Here is an 8437-nt window from a genome sequence, read left to right as displayed (position 1 = left end):
ACTGAGACCAGAGTCTAGACGAGTCTAGGACTGACACCAGAGTCTAGAGGAGACTAGGACTGACACCAGAGTCTAGAGGAGTCTGAGACTGAGACCAGAGTCTAGAGGAGTCTAGGGCTGAGACCAGAGTCTAGAGGAGTCTAGGGCTGAGACCAGAGTCTAGAGGAGTCTAGGACTGAGACCAGAGTCTAGAGGAGTCTAGGACTGAGACCAGAGTCTAGAGGAGTCTAGGGCTGAGACCAGAGTCTAGAGGAGTCTAGGACTGAGACCAGAGTCTAGAGGAGTCTAGGGCTGAGACCAGAGTCTAGAGGAGTCTAGGACTGAGACCAGAGTCTAGAGGAGTCCAGGACTAAAACCAGAGTCTAGAGAAGTCTGAGACTGAGACCAGAGTCTAGACGAGTCTAGGACTGACACCAGAGTCTAGAGGAGACTAGGACTGACACCAGAGTCTAGAGGAGTCTGAGACTGAGACCAGAGTCTAGAGGAGTCTAGGGCTGAGACCAGAGTCTAGAGGAGTCTAGGGCTGAGACCAGAGTCTAGAGGAGTCTAGGACTGAGACCAGAGTCTAGAGGAGTCCAGGACTGAAACCAGAGTCTAGAAAAGTCTGAGACTGAGACCAGAGTCTAGAGGAGTCTAGGACTGAGACCAGAGTCTAGAGGAGTCTAGGACTGACACCAGAGTCTAGAGGAGTCTAGGGCTGAGACCAGAGTCTAGAGGAGTCTAGGGCTGAGACCAGAGTCTAGAGGAGTCTAGGACTGAGACCAGAGTCTAGAGGAGTCAAGGGCTGAGACCAGAGTCTAGAGGAGTCTAGGGCTGAGACCAGAGTCTAGAGGAGTCTAGGGCTGAGACCAGAGTCTAGAGGAGTCTAGGACTGAAACCAGAGTCTAGAGAAGTCTGAGACTGAGACCAGAGTCTAGACGAGTCTAGGACTGAGACCAGAGTCTAGAGGAGTCTAGGGCTGAGACCAGAGTCTAGAGGAGTCAAGGGCTGAGACCGGGGTATAGAGGAGTCTAGGACTGAGACCAGAGTCTAGAGGAGTCCAGGGCTGAGACCAGAGTCTGGGACTGAGACCAGAGTCTAGGACTGAGACCAGAGTCTAGAGGAGTCTAGCACTGAGACCAGAGTCTAGAGGAGTCTAGGACTGAGACCAGAGTCTAGAGGAGTCTGAGACTGAGACCAGAGTCTAGAGGAGTCTAGGACTGAGACCAGAGTCTAGAGGAGTCTAGGACTGAGACCAGAGTCTAGAGGAGTCTAGCACTGAGACCAGAGTCTAGAGGAGTCTAGGACTGAGACCAGAGTCTAGAGGAGTCTAGGGCTGAGACCAGAGTCTAGAGGAGTCTAGGGCTGAGACCAGAGTCTAGAGGAGTCTAGGGCTGAGACCAGAGTCTAGAGGAGTCTAGGGCTGAGACCAGAGTCTAGAGGAGTCTAGGACTGAGACCAGAGTCTAGAGGAGTCCAGGACTAAAACCAGAGTCTAGAGAAGTCTGAGACTGAGACCAGAGTCTAGACGAGTCTAGGACTGACACCAGAGTCTAGAGGAGACTAGGACTGACACCAGAGTCTAGAGGAGTCTGAGACTGAGACCAGAGTCTAGAGGAGTCTAGGGCTGAGACCAGAGTCTAGAGGAGTCTAGGGCTGAGACCAGAGTCTAGAGGAGTCTAGGACTGAGACCAGAGTCTAGAGGAGTCTAGGACTGAGACCAGAGTCTAGAGGAGTCTAGGGCTGAGACCAGAGTCTAGAGGAGTCTAGGGCTGAGACCAGAGTCTAGAGGAGTCTAGGGCTGAGACCAGAGTCTAGAGGAGTCTAGGGCTGAGACCAGAGTCTAGAGGAGTCTAGGGCTGAGACCAGAGTCTAGAGGAGTCTAGGGCTGAGACCAGAGTCTAGACGAGTCTAGGACTGACACCAGAGTCTAGAGGAGACTAGGACTGACACCAGAGTCTAGAGGAGTCTGAGACTGAGACCAGAGTCTAGAGGAGTCTAGGGCTGAGACCAGAGTCTAGAGGAGTCTAGGGCTGAGACCAGAGTCTAGAGGAGTCTAGGACTGAGACCAGAGTCTAGAGGAGTCCAGGACTGAAACCAGAGTCTAGAAAAGTCTGAGACTGAGACCAGAGTCTAGAGGAGTCTAGGACTGAGACCAGAGTCTAGAGGAGTCTAGGACTGACACCAGAGTCTAGAGGAGTCTAGGGCTGAGACCAGAGTCTAGAGGAGTCTAGGGCTGAGACCAGAGTCTAGAGGAGTCTAGGACTGAGACCAGAGTCTAGAGGAGTCAAGGGCTGAGACCAGAGTCTAGAGGAGTCTAGGGCTGAGACCAGAGTCTAGAGGAGTCTAGGGCTGAGACCAGAGTCTAGAGGAGTCTAGGACTGAAACCAGAGTCTAGAGAAGTCTGAGACTGAGACCAGAGTCTAGACGAGTCTAGGACTGAGACCAGAGTCTAGAGGAGTCTAGGGCTGAGACCAGAGTCTAGAGGAGTCAAGGGCTGAGACCGGGGTATAGAGGAGTCTAGGACTGAGACCAGAGTCTAGAGGAGTCCAGGGCTGAGACCAGAGTCTGGGACTGAGACAAGAGTCTAGAGGAGTATAGGACTGAGACCAGAGTCTAGAGGAGTCTAGGGCTGAGACCAGAGTCTAGAGGAGTCCAGGACTGAGACCAGAGTCTAGAGGAGTCTAGGGCTGAGACCAGAGTCTAGAGGAGTCTAGGGCTGAGACCGGGGTATAGAGGAGTCTAGGACTGAGACCAGAGTCTAGAGGAGTCCAGGGCTGAGACCAGAGTCTAGGACTGAGACCAGAGTCCAGAGGAGTATAGGACTGAGACCAGAGTATAGAGGAGTCTAGGACTGAGACCAGAGTCTAGAGGAGTCTAGGACTGAGACCAGAGTCTAGAGGAGTCTAGGACTGAGACCAGAGTCTAGAGGAGTCCAGGACTGAGACCAGAGTCTAGAGGAGTCTAGGGCTGAGACCAGAGTCTAGAGGAGTCTAGGACTGAGACCAGAGTCTAGAGGAGTCTAGGACTGAGAACAGAGTCTAGAGGAGTCCAGGGCTGAGACCAGAGTCTGGGACTGAGACCAGAGTCCAGAGGAGTATAGGACTGAGACCAGAGTCTAGAGGAGTCTGAGACTGAGACCAGAGTCTAGAGGAGTCCAGGGCTGAGACCAGAGTCTGGGACTGAGACCAGAGTCTAGAGGAGTCTGAGACTGAGACCAGAGTCTAGAGGAGTCTGAGACTCAGACCAGAGTCTAGAGGAGTCCAGGGCTGAGACCAGAGTCTGGGACTGAGACCAGAGTCTAGAGGAGTCTGAGACTGAGACCAGAGTCCAGAGGAGTATAGGACTGAGACCAGAGTCTAGAGGAGTCTGAGACTGAGACCAGAGTCTAGAGGAGTCTAGGACTGAGACCAGAGTCTAGAGGAGTCTGAGACTGAGACCAGAGTCTAGAGGAGTCTAGGACTGAGACCAGAGTCTAGAGGAGTCTAGGACTGAGACCAGAGTCTAGAGGAGTCCAGGACTAAAACCAGAGTCTAGAGGAGTCTAGGGCTGAGACCAGAGTCTAGAGGAGTCTAGGACTGAGACCAGAGTCTAGAGGAGTCTAGGACTGAGAACAGAGTCTAGAGGAGTCCAGGGCTGAGACCAGAGTCTGGGACTGAGACCAGAGTCCAGAGGAGTATAGGACTGAGACCAGAGTCTAGAGGAGTCTGAGACTGAGACCAGAGTCTAGAGGAGTCCAGGGCTGAGACCAGAGTCTGGGACTGAGACCAGAGTCTAGAGGAGTCTGAGACTGAGACCAGAGTCCAGAGGAGTATAGGACTGAGACCAGAGTCTAGAGGAGTCTGAGACTGAGACCAGAGTCTAGAGGAGTCTAGGACTGAGACCAGAGTCTAGAGGAGTCTGAGACTGAGACCAGAGTCTAGAGGAGTCTAGGACTGAGACCAGAGTCTAGAGGAGTCTAGGGCTGAGACCAGAGTCTAGAGGAGTCTAGGGCTGAGACCAGAGTCTAGAGGAGTCTAGGACTGAGACCAGAGTCTAGAGGAGTCCAGGACTAAAACCAGAGTCTAGAGAAGTCTGAGACTGAGACCAGAGTCTAGACGAGTCTAGGACTGACACCAGAGTCTAGAGGAGACTAGGACTGACACCAGAGTCTAGAGGAGTCTGAGACTGAGACCAGAGTCTAGAGGAGTCTAGGGCTGAGACCAGAGTCTAGAGGAGTCTAGGGCTGAGACCAGAGTCTAGAGGAGTCTAGGACTGAGACCAGAGTCTAGAGGAGTCTAGGACTGAGACCAGAGTCTAGAGGAGTCTAGGGCTGAGACCAGAGTCTAGAGGAGTCTAGGACTGAGACCAGAGTCTAGAGGAGTCTAGGGCTGAGACCAGAGTCTAGAGGAGTCTAGGACTGAGACCAGAGTCTAGAGGAGTCCAGGACTAAAACCAGAGTCTAGAGAAGTCTGAGACTGAGACCAGAGTCTAGACGAGTCTAGGACTGACACCAGAGTCTAGAGGAGACTAGGACTGACACCAGAGTCTAGAGGAGTCTGAGACTGAGACCAGAGTCTAGAGGAGTCTAGGGCTGAGACCAGAGTCTAGAGGAGTCTAGGGCTGAGACCAGAGTCTAGAGGAGTCTAGGACTGAGACCAGAGTCTAGAGGAGTCCAGGACTGAAACCAGAGTCTAGAAAAGTCTGAGACTGAGACCAGAGTCTAGAGGAGTCTAGGACTGAGACCAGAGTCTAGAGGAGTCTAGGACTGACACCAGAGTCTAGAGGAGTCTAGGGCTGAGACCAGAGTCTAGAGGAGTCTAGGGCTGAGACCAGAGTCTAGAGGAGTCTAGGACTGAGACCAGAGTCTAGAGGAGTCAAGGGCTGAGACCAGAGTCTAGAGGAGTCTAGGGCTGAGACCAGAGTCTAGAGGAGTCTAGGGCTGAGACCAGAGTCTAGAGGAGTCTAGGACTGAAACCAGAGTCTAGAGAAGTCTGAGACTGAGACCAGAGTCTAGACGAGTCTAGGACTGAGACCAGAGTCTAGAGGAGTCTAGGGCTGAGACCAGAGTCTAGAGGAGTCAAGGGCTGAGACCGGGGTATAGAGGAGTCTAGGACTGAGACCAGAGTCTAGAGGAGTCCAGGGCTGAGACCAGAGTCTGGGACTGAGACCAGAGTCTAGGACTGAGACCAGAGTCTAGAGGAGTCTAGCACTGAGACCAGAGTCTAGAGGAGTCTAGGACTGAGACCAGAGTCTAGAGGAGTCTGAGACTGAGACCAGAGTCTAGAGGAGTCTAGGACTGAGACCAGAGTCTAGAGGAGTCTAGGACTGAGACCAGAGTCTAGAGGAGTCTAGCACTGAGACCAGAGTCTAGAGGAGTCTAGGACTGAGACCAGAGTCTAGAGGAGTCTAGGGCTGAGACCAGAGTCTAGAGGAGTCTAGGGCTGAGACCAGAGTCTAGAGGAGTCTAGGGCTGAGACCAGAGTCTAGAGGAGTCTAGGGCTGAGACCAGAGTCTAGAGGAGTCTAGGACTGAGACCAGAGTCTAGAGGAGTCCAGGACTAAAACCAGAGTCTAGAGAAGTCTGAGACTGAGACCAGAGTCTAGACGAGTCTAGGACTGACACCAGAGTCTAGAGGAGACTAGGACTGACACCAGAGTCTAGAGGAGTCTGAGACTGAGACCAGAGTCTAGAGGAGTCTAGGGCTGAGACCAGAGTCTAGAGGAGTCTAGGGCTGAGACCAGAGTCTAGAGGAGTCTAGGACTGAGACCAGAGTCTAGAGGAGTCTAGGACTGAGACCAGAGTCTAGAGGAGTCTAGGGCTGAGACCAGAGTCTAGAGGAGTCTAGGGCTGAGACCAGAGTCTAGAGGAGTCTAGGGCTGAGACCAGAGTCTAGAGGAGTCTAGGGCTGAGACCAGAGTCTAGAGGAGTCTAGGGCTGAGACCAGAGTCTAGAGGAGTCTAGGGCTGAGACCAGAGTCTAGACGAGTCTAGGACTGACACCAGAGTCTAGAGGAGACTAGGACTGACACCAGAGTCTAGAGGAGTCTGAGACTGAGACCAGAGTCTAGAGGAGTCTAGGGCTGAGACCAGAGTCTAGAGGAGTCTAGGGCTGAGACCAGAGTCTAGAGGAGTCTAGGACTGAGACCAGAGTCTAGAGGAGTCCAGGACTGAAACCAGAGTCTAGAAAAGTCTGAGACTGAGACCAGAGTCTAGAGGAGTCTAGGACTGAGACCAGAGTCTAGAGGAGTCTAGGACTGACACCAGAGTCTAGAGGAGTCTTGGTCTGAGACCAGAGTCTAGAGGAGTCTAGGGCTGAGACCAGAGTCTAGAGGAGTCTAGGACTGAGACCAGAGTCTAGAGGAGTCAAGGGCTGAGACCAGAGTCTAGAGGAGTCTAGGGCTGAGACCAGAGTCTAGAGGAGTCTAGGGCTGAGACCAGAGTCTAGAGGAGTCTAGGACTGAAACCAGAGTCTAGAGAAGTCTGAGACTGAGACCAGAGTCTAGACGAGTCTAGGACTGAGACCAGAGTCTAGAGGAGTCTAGGGCTGAGACCAGAGTCTAGAGGAGTCAAGGGCTGAGACCGGGGTATAGAGGAGTCTAGGACTGAGACCAGAGTCTAGAGGAGTCCAGGGCTGAGACCAGAGTCTGGGACTGAGACAAGAGTCTAGAGGAGTATAGGACTGAGACCAGAGTCTAGAGGAGTCTAGGGCTGAGACCAGAGTCTAGAGGAGTCCAGGACTGAGACCAGAGTCTAGAGGAGTCTAGGGCTGAGACCAGAGTCTAGAGGAGTCTAGGGCTGAGACCGGGGTATAGAGGAGTCTAGGACTGAGACCAGAGTCTAGAGGAGTCCAGGGCTGAGACCAGAGTCTAGGACTGAGACCAGAGTCCAGAGGAGTATAGGACTGAGACCAGAGTATAGAGGAGTCTAGGACTGAGACCAGAGTCTAGAGGAGTCTAGGACTGAGACCAGAGTCTAGAGGAGTCTAGGACTGAGACCAGAGTCTAGAGGAGTCCAGGACTGAGACCAGAGTCTAGAGGAGTCTAGGGCTGAGACCAGAGTCTAGAGGAGTCTAGGACTGAGACCAGAGTCTAGAGGAGTCTAGGACTGAGAACAGAGTCTAGAGGAGTCCAGGGCTGAGACCAGAGTCTGGGACTGAGACCAGAGTCCAGAGGAGTATAGGACTGAGACCAGAGTCTAGAGGAGTCTGAGACTGAGACCAGAGTCTAGAGGAGTCCAGGGCTGAGACCAGAGTCTGGGACTGAGACCAGAGTCTAGAGGAGTCTGAGACTGAGACCAGAGTCTAGAGGAGTCTGAGACTCAGACCAGAGTCTAGAGGAGTCCAGGGCTGAGACCAGAGTCTGGGACTGAGACCAGAGTCTAGAGGAGTCTGAGACTGAGACCAGAGTCCAGAGGAGTATAGGACTGAGACCAGAGTCTAGAGGAGTCTGAGACTGAGACCAGAGTCTAGAGGAGTCTAGGACTGAGACCAGAGTCTAGAGGAGTCTGAGACTGAGACCAGAGTCTAGAGGAGTCTAGGACTGAGACCAGAGTCTAGAGGAGTCTAGGACTGAGACCAGAGTCTAGAGGAGTCCAGGACTAAAACCAGAGTCTAGAGGAGTCTAGGGCTGAGACCAGAGTCTAGAGGAGTCTAGGACTGAGACCAGAGTCTAGAGGAGTCTAGGACTGAGAACAGAGTCTAGAGGAGTCCAGGGCTGAGACCAGAGTCTGGGACTGAGACCAGAGTCCAGAGGAGTATAGGACTGAGACCAGAGTCTAGAGGAGTCTGAGACTGAGACCAGAGTCTAGAGGAGTCCAGGGCTGAGACCAGAGTCTGGGACTGAGACCAGAGTCTAGAGGAGTCTAGGACTGAGACCAGAGTCTAGAGGAGTCCAGGACTGAGACCAGAGTCTAGAGGAGTCTAGGGCTGAGACCAGAGTCTAGAGGAGTCTAGGACTGAGACCAGAGTCTAGAGGAGTCTAGGACTGAGAACAGAGTCTAGAGGAGTCCAGGGCTGAGACCAGAGTCTGGGACTGAGACCAGAGTCCAGAGGAGTATAGGACTGAGACCAGAGTCTAGAGGAGTCTGAGACTGAGACCAGAGTCTAGAGGAGTCTAGGGCTGAGACCAGAGTCTAGAGGAGTCTAGGGCTGGTCTAGGGCTAGTCTTATTCCCTCTTTTCCGTCGTTAGGTGTTAATTTTCTGGAGAACTTGTGAAATGACGTCATTATTGTGGGACAAGTAGCTTTTCATTGGAAGAAGATCAATGATCTGAAATATTGATCAGACGCCTGAGTTTTCCCAGTCTGACAGTGAAACAGGAAAATAAAAGGAATCTATGCCCATTAAGGACTTCAGGACTTTTCCCACCATTTCTTCCCCAGACACCGGGTCACGACCCTCAGAAAACTGCTCTGTGACCCACATGTGGGTCCCGACCCACCAGTTGAGAACCGCTGATTTAAACAGTAGAAGAAGAAAA

Source organism: Cheilinus undulatus, linkage group 17, assembly GCF_018320785.1.
Source record: "Cheilinus undulatus linkage group 17, ASM1832078v1, whole genome shotgun sequence".
Classification (NCBI taxonomy): Eukaryota; Metazoa; Chordata; class Actinopteri; order Labriformes; family Labridae; genus Cheilinus; species Cheilinus undulatus.
This window is presented reverse-complemented; position numbering follows the sequence as displayed.